The sequence below is a fragment of the Candoia aspera genome, chromosome 6 (genome assembly GCF_035149785.1).
Source record: "Candoia aspera isolate rCanAsp1 chromosome 6, rCanAsp1.hap2, whole genome shotgun sequence".
In the NCBI taxonomy this organism is placed as follows: domain Eukaryota; kingdom Metazoa; phylum Chordata; class Lepidosauria; order Squamata; family Boidae; genus Candoia; species Candoia aspera.
The window spans coordinates 31354779-31369351 of NC_086158.1; the positions used below are offsets into that span (position 1 = coordinate 31354779).

General features: G+C 35.4%; 1 protein-coding gene across 1 annotated transcript in view; it reads left to right on the forward strand.

The window, feature by feature from the left end:
• Positions 1-13609, forward strand: part of IRS1 (insulin receptor substrate 1) — a 57598-nt gene extending 43989 nt beyond the window's left edge. The window contains 1 exon segment of the mRNA XM_063306682.1: positions 13432-13609. The gene's annotated coding sequence lies outside the window, so the exon portion shown is untranslated.
• Positions 13610-14573: the final 964 nt, after the last annotated feature.

Below are 14573 nucleotides of genomic sequence, written 5' to 3' on the forward strand. Positions count from 1 at the left end.
GCTAAAAAGCTCCAAGCTTTATATTTTTCTCACAGGAGGGAGCAGTCCTAATTGCATAATAATTATGGTTGGCCTTTTATACCAGTTACTCACTTTTGTATTTAATGTTTCTCCTGACATATTCAACTCTCACTTTCATATAATGAAGCAGGCAGAAGCACTCCCCTAATCATGGCCAGTTCGTCTTTCATATATGTAATAATTTAGACTGGATGATTCTACCATGTATATTTTTCTGTCATGATATCCTTAACACCTTTGATTTTTGCTAATTTTCTGCCTTCTTGCTTTTTAAAAAGCTCCTTTATTTCTTTTCATTTTCATTTTGATACCAACAGTCTTTGCCTAAAGACTGATATTCTTTCAGCTGCCAGTTGGACAGAAAGGGTCTTGGCTTCAACTTTGACCGAGGATTAAGCTGAATTCAGTCACAAAAAGACAGTGTGGTACAATGCTTAGCATATAGGATTATGACAAAATTCTGGGTTATAAGCACCATCTAACTGTGACATTACCAAGCCTGTAGCCTACCTATGCTGTAGGATACAATACGAAAGACATAAAGGCCTGCAAATTGGTTCTAAGTCTTTGGTGGAAAAGGTGGCTATAAATTTAATAAGTAGACTAAAACTGAATGCTGGTTCAGCTGCACACACGAATTAGTTTGAGCTACTCCACAGGATAGCCAAAGAGATGAACAAATAGATCATCAAACTAATCAACTCACAGTTCTTACACAAGGCACAAAAGACCAGGATCAAATTATCATACTTCGGATACATTATGTGAAGACCTAGCTTTCTAATGTTGGGAAAGGTGGAAGCAAAGAGAGGAAAAGGACAGCCAATGGGCAAGGTTGATGGACTCAATTACAGCAGCAAAGGATGTTCTTCACAAGAAGTTAGAGGCCTTACCTGTGATTGGACAAGTTACAGAATTTATACTACTAGGCCATGTTCTATTAAAAGGACAGTCAACAAATATCAAAATTTTATCACATCAGTGATAATCAGAAGTGTAGAAGAATTCAAATGAGATGTGTAATGTTCTTAAAGGAATGGTTTAGAGAGTTGTTCAGCAATTTTTGATTACCTTTAATAAAATATGCTAGGAAACTCCAGTTTGAAAATTTATTCAAGATAGATACATGTGGATAAATAGAAATCAGATGACATTCACTATTATAACGTAGAATGGCCTGTTTTTCAGGAGTGTAATGAATACTCTCTTGCTGAGAATTCATCACTTGGACAATTGGAGGAAAAAGTAAGAGATGTTAGAAACTTAGTCTTAATAAACATGCTCTTGAAGTAAATAGGATGCAGCTGAAAAGGTGACAGCTGTAATTCTAAGATATATACATTATCTTATGCCAATTTTGTTTCTTCACATATTGATGCCACAGATTAGATACAGGTAACAATAGAATAACTTGATAAGCTTCAAATGTACTATCTGAACCATGAAAGCTGCAGCAAGTATATTGTGGAAATTTCCTGCTTAACATGACATACTATGCATATGATCAGATGGATCACATTAAGGGAGAGAAATAAAAAGATCTATTTTGCATTAGTAGCACATTCCGCACCCCCCTCAGACAAGGTGCATACAAAATACTCAAAACCAGCTCAACTATTTTGACACATGAGATGTCCCCTCAGCAATAACACTTACTCCCCTTCCTGGGAATAGACATTCAGTATGTCCTGATTACCAGGAAACACACTGAGGCGAGGACTTGGTCTCTAATATTTATTAGTAGTACTTAACAAGAATCCTAACAAACTGAGAAGGCGTGGGAAAACCCAGCCATATAAACCCCAAAGGTTAAGGCGGTCCCGATCTGTGTCTCTTTGAATGGCTGAACAGTTCCTCAGTGCTACGCATGCGCTTGACAGTCTGGGTGAGAGCCCCCTGCTCGTCATCCTTACTCATGACACAGTAATAACTAAATAGGTAACCTTTCCTTCACTTTTGTGACATCAGAAGGTAACATTCTGAAGTTTATAGTAGAACTGGATATGGGAATAAATAACCTGGAATGTGTGAATAGATATCAATAAGTTTTTATTAATAGAATAAAAATATATAATTAATAAAGTTTTTAGATGTATTCTATAATGCTGACAAGGATTGGCACTTTTGTTTGAGAACAATTGATTTTAAAAATATTGCAGATTATTGAATTATAGGACATAATTCTTCAACCTGATTGGAGTTGTAATTCAGCTCTTCTGGAGGCTTTGGATTAGAGAAGACTGTCATAATGGATAAGAAATCCCTTACCTCCTCATAGTCAAACAGTATAGCAGTGAGTTTGGCATAAATACTTATATTTATCAGCTCAGATTGATTTTCATAGACTGCAGGCTACCTTTTTAACAAGTTATGGACTCCTATTTATTTTGATAATCGTGAAAATGATTGTTTTATACAACAGCACTGATTAGTGTTGATTTCACAGGAGTTGTACCAGTCTTGACCTTCTCCTTATATAATGTGCTTCAGTTCCCATAATCCTCCAACCAGCATGGCTTTTCTGCTGGCTGAAGAATAATAGTAAAAACTCAATATTTTTAGGAATGAAATGTGCTGGTGTCTGAAGAGACTGGTACTAATTTCAGAAATGATAGAAGCTGTTCTTTATACTGGGCATAATCCAAGATTCTACATTCAATTTGTAGGAGATACATTTCACAAAAACATTCTGTGAGTGTTTGAATTAGTTTCTATTTTATTAGTACAAACTGCACAAGGATGACTATGAATCAGTTGTTTTTATTAAATATTTCAATAGAGATACAAGTGATAGGTTTCTCTCATATATCAAACTGAAGCAGGGGGTAGGGAAGCAGTCAGGCAGTGGTTGTATTTATTTTTCTTTCTTTCTTTATCATATTGTTATCACCGCCCATCTCCCCCACACGGGAGACCCTGGGCGGTTCACAGTAAAGCAATTTAAAATTCAATAAAAGCATAAATAATACCAATAATCAATAAATATGTAAAATACAGTCAAATCCAAGTAACAGCAGATCTAATTCAGCCCATAAGGCAATAAGTAATCCATAAATGGATAAGAAATCCCTTACCTCCTCATAGTCAAACAGTATAGCAGTGAGTCTGGCATAAATACTTATATTTATCAGCTCAGATTGATTTTCATAGACTGCAGGCTACCTTTTTAACAAGTTATGGACTCCTATTTATTTTGATAATCGTGAAAAGATTTATGGATTACTATGGCTGGTAGGAATTAATTACAGCATATTTGTGAGAACCCATTCTGGCAAGGTCAGAAACAGTCCAAGACCAGACTAGTCCATTTCAGTAAGAAGAGACAGGTGGCAACCATTCCTCCCCGCAAAGCATGAGGGTTCTTATCCAATGTACTGTATGGGTGAGAGAAAATGGTGCAAGTATTGGACCTAAATATGGCTTGCATTTCATTCTCAGTCACTGGCATTCTTTCTTAATAGCTTTCTAATTCTTGCAATAAACTTAGCTGACATCTGAATTTTTGAATCACTGCCTGTTCTAGTATCAGCTAAGAGTCACTTGCAAGATGGGCAGTGTAGAAATATGAGAAATAAATAAATAAATAAATAAATAAGAGAAGCCTAGCATTATTGTTAAATTATTCACTAGTAGAAACCATACACTATTGTCATATAACACCCCCGAAGTTATTATAGGTGAGTCTTTAACTTTTCAAGAATTTCTCCTTAACATCCTTTCATTCCAACATACACATGAACCTATTAAATGCAAAATAATTGAGATGTGGCGCAGAGTAGTAGGTGGCAGTATTGCAACCGAAACTGTCCCCACGACCTGAGCCTTCCATCCTTCCAAGGTCGGTAAAACGAGTACCCAGCTTGCTGGGGGAAAGGTAATTATGATTGGGGAAGTCAATGGCAAACCACCCCACTCTATAGTCTGCCAAGAAAACATCGTGAAAGCAGCATCACCTGAAGAGTCAGAAAATGACTCGGGGACCTTTCTTTCAATGGAGAAAGATTATGGGCCCACTGGAAGCACCTTCTAGACATCCTCTATATCTGATATAGTACTTTAGTACATCCATAGTACTACAAAATATTTTTAAATACCTTTGACCTCCCTTTAATATTTTCTTGTACCGACTTTCAAAGATAGAAGAGTAGAGATGGACAATTACCTTGGGGGTTGGATGAGAAGAGGATTCCCACACTAGAGATTTTTTCTAATTAGCCATTAGTGATGCCCTAGGACTGGTTTTCCTGTGTTGAGCAGGGCATTGGATTAAGTGGATGGCCAAGTGTATTAGCAAAAGGAGTTGGGTTTATATAAAATTCACATATGCTGCTTTTTATAGAGAGGCTGATGTAAATATGTAATATAACACAGTGTATTAGGGAAGATTGCAATCTGTATGCATACTCTTCAAGTACTCTTGATGGGCAAGCTCAAAGTCCCTGCTTTCCTACTTGTGTCTGTGTGTGTGTTTATTTTAATTTATACTGGACAGTACTTCTTTAAATAAAAGATGTCTTCTGCTGGATAACCTCTTGTAACAGCCCTTTAAATAGAATATAATTGGGTTTATGCATTGCCTTATACCATAGAATGGTTTGTTCAGTTTTGACTTGGTGGATTATGTAAACCCAGAAATTGTGAGATTTATGGATAATGGTGGTATAAACCCATTAAATTGTTAATTCCATGAGCCACAATTTAGTAAACTATGGCTTAGCATACTTTGTGAACTCAATCTGTTGTCTCATTGATCACTCTCCCTGCATGGATGTTTGCAGTGAGTACTGTAGGCAGATGACATGTGCATGATAATGTCAATACGCAAGCTGCAACATGCTGCATCTTTGTCAGACATTGGAATACAACTTGTCAGACAAATATATAATCATGGCATTGCGTGATGACATCACTGTCCAAATGTAATCATTTTAATATTACTATTTGCTGCAGATGCTATAAACTCCTAAATGTAGGTTTCTATCACATTTTTTCTTCCTACATGAAATTGTTTTCCTGAATTTTAAGTAATTTTTTATAACTTGATTATTTCTAAGAGATTTCACCATATTACTAACTACATGTCAAGCTGTTCTTTTGGGTTATAGCAGAGGTGGAGCAGGAAGAAGATTAGTAACAACCACAAGTTTATAATAAAACTAGGATGTAAGATGTAAGGTATCTATTTGTGATATATAGAAGAAACAATTTGTTTCTCAGTCATATAGAATCTGTTTTATGTTGGCAGTTGATGAAACACTGGATACACATAATTGTTAACTACTAAACACAGTTGCCATGTTAATAGTGCAGTGTTGGTTATTCGGGTTCTCTAAAAGGAATTATGTGTTAGGTTACAACAGTTTAACATTTTGATACGTGCATTTTGATGGGAGTTGGCATCTGTTCATGATTGTGCAATGGATATATTTCTCTTTATTTTTGTTATAAATCTACATCTGCCGTGTATTTGAGCAGAAGAGCTTATAAAGTACAGATAGGGTAAGGTAATGCTTGCAGCTTGTGATTGATGTAATATACCTTAACACTATAAATCTTAAAGATATCTAGCTGGTTTCATAATTAATCTAGTTGGTGTAATTTGAACCAGTAAATTTAAATATAAAATCTAATTTTATGTATTTGAAATGTGACTCTAAGGTTCATATATCTACTGTAAATTATGTCTGTAAATTAAAATTACAGGCATAACCTTTAAATCATACTTTTTCAGATGCTGAAATGTATTAAAAATAATTTTTAAATCTCAGGAAATTTTCAGTTGAAATACATCATTCGTCAACATTTGTCAGTATAATTTGTATCCAGTGTGATAATGCAAGACAGACAAAATTGATGCTGTATTAAGTGTGCTTCAAAATTATGAAACATTGTTAATTGTTAATATTGTAGCTTACTTGTTTTCCACCAATGCATTGCCATTTGACAACCAGGTATAGAAGTAAGGTGGCTGTTGTTACTTGATTTGAACAGCCCATTTGATAATATAATTTTGAAAAATGTTACATTTATATTTAACTAATACAGTATTAGGAAATAATATATTGGTGATATATTCAGCACAGATTCAGTCCTTAAAAATCAAGCGGATTTTGTTGATTTCAGGTAACTTTTGTTTTGTACTGCCCAAAGGTTTATGATCTTTTAAAAACTGTAAGTGAACAGAGACAAGCTTTCATTAACTGTGTGATTATCTGAAATATATGTATGCTATAACAGTAGTGGGAACTATGGCATGAATGTCATATCCTCCTGTTGAACAACCTTGAAAAAGGGGAAGATTGTCAGATGAATTGTGCAAGAGTGCTTTCTGCATGTGTTTTACAGGAGCTGTTGAGCAGAAACTACTTGTCAAAGATACCTTGTATAAAAAAAGTTTGGGGTTTTTGTATTGGGTTTTTGTTCAAGTACATTTTTATTGCATTACCAATTACTTCCATAAAGTAAGTCATAAACCCATATTATTGGGGAATCCAGTTTGAAGGCTGTGGTGAATAGGAAATGGATTAAACACAAGTTTACCCTGTTTTGAAGCTGCCAGCAATGATATCATTAATTTTAATGATCCTTACCACAACATATTGGAATCAGAAAAAAAAATGCTTAAAACTTCTGTCCTGTGCACAGGTTTATGTGTTGTTAAGGCAGCATTGATTTTTGTTGATAAGAAACAATTGGGATATCCAAAAGTTGACTTAAAAACTGAGAATTTTACTGTTCTTTATGTTTCTTTCAAATTTACTAAAAAAAACCCAACCCCTATATGATTTCTTTTAATGCTAATATTTAGTTGTAATGAGGAAAGAAAATTGACTTTTAAAAGATAAGGCATTTTTAAAACATTTAAAATTTCAGATTAGTTTCCCAGTTAGCATTCACTAAATGTTAATGTCATACGTCTTATAAAGACATCAAAAATTATTCTGATGTGTGAGTGCAGTATTGTGTCTGTGAATCAAATTTGGGTCTACATTGCTCTGTAGGAGTTCTGAGAAGTTCAGATTAAAATACACTTAAAACCAGCTGCATTTTCAGAATTTTCAGTGTACTGGGTACCTTCTTCTGGCCACCCTATAATTATTTTGGAACTGCACTGTTAGAACTCCTCGCCAACTTGGCTCAAGATTTCCTGGTAACTTTGGGAACTGCTGTTCCCACATGAATGGAAGGAGCCAGCTTGGAGAAAGTTCATCTGAAATAATTGTCTTATGCAATTAATATCTCTTTAGTCTTTATTAGGTTCCACTGAAGAATGCAGAACAGTTAGTGTGGCAATTTCTTCATGAGGAATTTTAGTCCCTTGTGACAAAACCATGCAATCATATCATGAGCAGAAAAATGTCTTGTTATTCATGAGAGGTAGCTATGACCAGGTCACATTAAAAGTGGCTCTGTCTGTCTGTCTGTCTATCAATCATCTATCAGGTATAACTTGCTTTTTTTTGTAAATGCTCCCATGTTGATTTATAACCATACAGACAAAAGTGAAAAAAAATCAAATCAAATTGAAAATCATGTTATTATGCAGTGCTAGTTGGATTTATAAAACCTTTCATTTTGGCCCTCAGAGAAGACCTTCAAAGTAATTTGCACATTCAAATATACAAATACAGCTTTAATAAAACTAAATCACAGAAATGATACTTCTATATAGATAAGCAATACCATCCTCCCGGCATCTCTGCTAACAAGATTTACATGATGTTAAAATCTGTAAGCAAAGGGGCCACCTGCCTCATTCTTGGATGGGAGTTCCATTCCATAAGTACTACAGCTGAAGTGGCCTTGGTTGCATCCCAGGCATAGTCATTGGAACAGGAAGCAGTACCATGCTTGAGAAATTTATTTAGTAGACAACTTCATGAATGTGGAAACAGTACTTAACACAGCATGGGCTAAAACCATTTAGGGCATTATAGATCATCATCATCATCATCATCATCATCATCATCATCATCATCATCATCTTGGATTAAATATAGAAACAAATTGGACATGAGATCATATTAAATAGGGCTACCAGCTCTGTGCTGCAGAAATAGAGGCAACCACTAGATGAATGTACATAAATAGGTACAGGAAACTCTACTTCTTTACTATCATATCATTCCAATTTTTGTAGCCCATATACTGTATGGTAATGCTACATTAAACAAATGCAGAACCATAACCTTTGAATAGCCTTCAGTTCTGACTGCATTGATGGTTTGTGAAATAACACAGCTTCCTTTAGAAAATGCAGGTTCTTATTTTGCAAAAGCAGAGCTATTCCCTGGCTATAATAATAGTAACATAATAGGAAGCACTTCTGCCATTCCAAGATGTAGCAACGTAGGCAGGCCTAAAGCAGGATTCTCATATAGCCTATCAGCCCATCCCACTGCCCTTTGGAGGTGTGTTTTATCTGAAAATATTCTTGTTCTTGAAGAATTTGAAGAAGTAACAATAAAGATGATAAATTGACTAGAGATTTAAGGTTTATAAAAACAATCTGTATGTACTACCTCCTATATTTTTAAGCTTCATTACAGGTTGCCAACCCGACTTCAGTCTTGATCAACCTTCTTGAAATCTAGCTTGTATTGTATTTCTAATTATAATGAGTAACAGTTTCCTTGAGCAAGTAGGAAGGGGTATAATGCCATAAAACAGTATTACAGTAACTGAGTCTTGAAATGGTAAGAAATGATTTCTCAAGACTGAGGTATCCTATTCTGACAATGGGATAATACTCTGCTTATTTTTTGCAATCTTGTGTGATTTAAATAAAAATTAAAACATCCAAGTTACTTTTATTATCAATGACTTCAGCAGTCAGGTTTGCAGACAAATCCTGTGCATGTTTACAAGAGGCCATGATTAGTTTCTTGGGGAGTTCATAACATCCTGATTGACAGAGCGGGTGCTGGTGAGGTGGGATCCAGTGCTACTCAGACCAGACAGGACTGGGTAGATTCTAATCTCAAGGCTTGGAAAAGAACAGTCAAAAGTCTGTTAATCAAAAGAAAAAAAGAAGTTTAAAATTTAAACTCTGGGACTGGCATAAAAATATGTGGCTTAATTTCTATGTTCTGCAGCATACAGTTCATCTTTCTTATCTCCAGTAATGCAGATCATCTAACAATGTCCTTGACATTTATCTTGTTATGCAGTTCCTGAACGTGACATTAATTTTCTAGAAATACAGAGATTTATACTTGTAACTGGCCTGAGCTCTGTCATTAAACACTCACAATTTATAATATGTGTGGTATATTCATGGCTCATACATATCTTTTGAGGATATCAACCTCAAAAATTGAGGGGATGGACTTTTTTCTTTACATTTGCGCAAACAAAATACAAGTCACCAAGATTCAGTTTTAACGTAATTAACATAGATGAGAATTTTCCAGTCTGGTCCCCATAGCAGCTAGATGGTTTTGTAAGTCGAAGTCCAACAGATCTAGTAAGCTGAAAAAGTTCTAATGTAGATCTGAATATTTTTTATTATTTTCAGTACCCTTTTATTATTTGTGTAAATAAAAATGATGCTGAATATGGCTTTTTTTAAAGAAGAATAGAATTAGAAAAGTCACTGGTTTTATAGTTCTCAAAACTGTCTTCCTTTTGTCACAATTGGGTAGTTGAGCTACTCAAACAAAATGCCTAATGTATTTTTCCTTGATAATTAGTACTGCTTTTATCTATTCAAAATATCTTACAGCAACAGGGTTTGACATGTATGGCAGAACTCTACTTTGCCCTTTCTCTTTCTTTGATAACGTATCCATCGCAGGTTAAAAACATGCTGGGTACAGTTTGTTCTTGCACTAAACCATTCATTCAGCACTTCTGGGAAACAGCCAAATATGAAAAGTAAACCCTTCCCAGTTTAAATGAGGCAATTTCTTTCTTTGTCACTGGCCCTTTTAATGAAGTATGGCAGTACTGTCTAATTTTAGGACCAACATAGTTTGAAGCTGTGACTCTATATTAAGTTTCATATGGCTGTTGAAGGTGGAACTCCCCTGTAGATTGAGAGGGTTCAGAAGAAAGTTGGAAATACAGAAAAGACCTGTAAGAAAATTCTTTAGAGATCCTTCACGTGAACTGGAACCCACAGGCTTTCAGTTCATGTGAAGCATGACACAGAATAAATTTGGTTTCTTGGGCAAATGCATGTAGCACAGGCAGTTCTTTCAATCCTTACATATCTCTGAGGAAAGTTTCAGTATTCTATTGAAAGGGCTAATATATTACAGCCCTCTTGAACAAGCTGAATTGTGGACAATTCTTACAGATACTGTAATTATTTAAGTGTGTAATATCTTTTCTGAAATCCCAACCTCATACCCCACGTTCATTGGTACTTATTCCTAAATAAGCATGCATAGGAATTTAGTTCCTTCATTTAATGAAGGACTACAGAACGGCTTTCTGACTAAAAAGGACTTCTGTGTACTCTTAAAGTGAGCTCATTCTACAAATGTGGATTATTTTGTAACAAAAACCACTCCATTCACCTACAGTACTGTAAACTAAGTACTGTACTACTTAGTAGTAAAAATGTTAGCTAAAGTAGTAAAAATGTTAGCTAAAGATTTAAAGAAATACAGAAGTCCATAATGTGGTTTATTTTGGCTTACTGTGATGTTTACAGCAATTATTTGTTAAACATGATTTATGGTTTAGTACATTCAGGCATAACCTAAAGAGGGAGAGAGGAAGACTCCAAGCAAACCAGTGAAGAATAAATATTGACCAGAAACACAGAATTTCAGTCTTTTGTTGGGGAGGAAAAAAGGAAGATGGATGGAGACAAGGCAAAATGGAATAGAATACACTGGCAAAATCATGAATGATACCACCACACTTGCAAAAACATTTTGTTGCTTGTCTGGTCAAATGCAAATATTTGCATTTACCATCCTAATGATTCTTGTGCAGTTATTGGAACAATGATTTCTGCAGCAGTTTTGTATATTCATAATGGTTAGCTTTGAATCTTGCCAAGCAAACTCTTTCCCCAAACTCAGCCACACATTGTTTGACATTATGGAATTTGGAAGGTAAAAAAATAAGATAAAGATTTTCAAACGGATATAGTAGGTACTTGTAAGTACCTACTATAAATAATGTATAAATCTGCTTTCTTTTCCCAAGGACTCTTTTATTTGAATGAAATAAAATACCTGCTAATGATTTTAGATAGAGAACATATATACATACATACATACATACATACATACATTTATTTATTTTTATCCTACCTTTATTATTTTTATAAATAACTCAAAGTGGCGAACATACCTAATAGTCCTTCCTCCTCCTATTTCCCCCACAACAGCAATCCTGTGAGGTGAGTTGGGCTGAGACAGAGTGACTGACTCAAGGTCATCCAGCCGGCTTTCACGCCTAAGGCATGAAAGTTATGTTTAACTCGCAACATGTATCTCCTCAGAATTGTCTTCCAAGCTGCTTTTATCCTAAAAAGAAAAAAAATGTCCTATTTACTCTAGGATTGGGTAGAGAGTACAAATGATTGCATCTCTTTTATTGTAAAGTATAGCTGGTTTGAAGATTAGCCTAAAAATTAGGTTGGGCCAATGCCAGTGCCAATTCATGCATTCATTCATTGGCCAGTGCTTGAGAAGGCTTGCATAGGAAGTATAACCCTTTCTTAATGCTTCTCTCTTGTCATTTTCAGTTTGCTGTTCAGTCCATTTGTCTGGGATGATATGAGGCTTCGTGTCCTGGGCAGGGGATTAGACTAGAACAGTGTTTCTCAACATTGGGAAATTTAAGTTACATGGACTTCAACTCCCAGAATTCCCTAGCCAACATGCCAACGCATCTTAAAATTCCCAGCATTGAGAAACACTAGGCTAGAAGATCTCCAAGATCCCTTCCAACCTTATGATTCTATTTCTTTTTCTTCATCTCCATCTCGCATTGCTTTCCCCACTTCTTCCCCCTTCTCTTCCCAGCTGTAATTTTGCTTTGGCCCATGTTTTTCATTGGAGAGGTGTGGGTATTGACTGTTTCAATATATGAGAATAATTTCTATGTCTGTGAGCCAGGAACTTACTGATAATGATGATAAGGTAAAGGTAAAGGTTTCCCTTGACGTAAAGTCCAGTCGAATCCGACTCTAGGGGGCGGTGCTCATCTCCGTTTCTAAGCCTTGGAGCCGGCGTTGTCATAGACACTTCCGGGTCATGTGGCCAGCATGACGACTCGGAACGCCGTTACCTTCCCGCCGAAGCGGTACCTATTGATCTACTCACATTTTGCATGTTTTCGAACTGCTAGGTGAGCAGGAGCTGGGATTAACAACGGGAGCTCACCCCGCCGCGCGGTTTCGAACCGCCGACCTTCCGATCGACAGCTCAGCGGTTTAACCCGCAGCGCCACCGCGTCCATAATGATGATGGAAGCCATTTAATTTTATAAATGTGGCACCTTCACAGGCGATTTATTTTAGTAATTATTAATTCTTCTCCTGGCTCTCCCACTCCCCTTTTTAAGTGTGGCTTCTGGTAAGTGTATATAAATGCAAATGCATATATGCCTATGCATGCACAAATGTTACATATGTACACCATTTATCTGGAAGGGGGAAATCTTCAGAATTGATTTCAGCTGAAGTTGGCAGCCCTAAGTTGACAAGGTGGGGAATCTGAGCATTGCGCAGGGATTTTGGCTGTGTTTATAGTTTATTCATTCTTCCCTATCTGCTGATCCCTGGAGAAGGAATATCTTAAATTCAGATACTTTCCTTTCAAGTAAATACTACATAGCCCTTTGTCTACTGTTCCCTTCTGCTCAGTTTGAAATCTCAGTCTTCAAGAGTTCCTGAAACTTGGAACTACCTATAGCTGCTATACCTGGTTAGATTCCTTGAATCATGTAATGTAATGTAGCATGGATCTGCCTTGGTTCATTTTAATTGTTAATGCAAATGATAACTGTATTGCAGGTATTCATTCTTATAGCGTGCTAAAGAAGCTATTTTAATATTGTGGTAGATTTCGCTGATAGTCTGGATTCATGTATGCCATATCATGTTTGTTCAGTTTTGTCATAGCATGTTATGTGAATGCAGCCATTATGATATGTAAAGCATGTCTTTTGAGTTACCATGATGGCTGAATACAACCAATTATGACTTAATAAATTGTGTCAAACAGACCACAGCTGGGCACTTAAAGTGCTAAATATTTTTTAAAACTGTTTATAGTTTATCTGCTGTGTTTTTTCCCATGCAGAAAATATTCCATGCCTATCATGTTTATAGGAATTATAAACTTGGATGTCTATACAGTATATTTATAAGAAATAGAATTATAAACTTGTATATATACATATATTATTTAGTATATCAATAATATTTCTTTCTTCTTTTCTCAGAATGATGACCTACACAACCTCAGAAAAAAAATCTTCTTTGAACTCATAGGTATCCACACTTGGTTTTGTGTATCACAACTAGGACCTCAGTCTTCTTCCCCAGTAGATGGGTACGATGCATCCAGTTCAATTTGTTTACTTTACACAAACCTCAGGAGTTAATTAACTGAACTGCACATTCTCTTTTTTTAAAAAAAAAATTTTTTTTGTTTGTGTGTGCCATGCAAAAGCACTGTGACACCTGGACAATGAGTCTATGATTGCGTCCTCCTCTATCATAGAGATTTAACTGGTGACAGTAAACTTATGTGCCCACGACTATAATATAGTGACAGTGGGTATACTACTAGCTCATCTATGTAAAACATAAAATTTTAATTTGCTGCTGAAAAACCTGTATGACAAATCATAAGTGTAAATTATTACATACAAACTGTTAATGTTGGTTGAAGAGTATTAAATATTTAACATAGGTTTTTGATTTATACCTGTACTTTTTTAATTAAAATGTAACTTTTCCTACAGCACATCTTTTTTGATGTGGAACTGAGGTATACTATATTCTGTTATAAACAGAGTGGGATGGGTGGGGGAAATTGCTTAAAAGAAGGCATTTTAAGAATAGCTTAGGGTACTATTCTTTTTAAGATTGTAATAGATTATATGGATCAATGGCCCATGAATCTGGATGTATAGTCATATTTACTGATACCATCAATAACTGCAATTCAGCTGAATTCTTTAAAAATACAGTATTTTTTATTCTTCCTGTGAAACATTATGAAAAGGCAATTGTGCATGGTATTTGCAAGTGTGAATTTGAAATTATTGGTTGCACAGGAACGTAGACAATATCAGAAAAATAAAGCTAAGTCTTCCATTGTACGTATGTATGTGTGTGCTTGTGCGCACGTGTGAGCGTGCCCGTGTGTGTGTGTGTATAAAATTATATGTGTGTGTGTATAGGTATGTGTGTATATATACATACACACACATATATATATAAATATATAGAGAGATATATAGATATGAAGAAAAACATCTGAAATATGGGCAAATACTTCAAATGAAATTATTCCTGGAATGAAATATGTGGGCCTTTGTAAATTCTGGAAATCTCTTTCTATACATAATAAACTAGG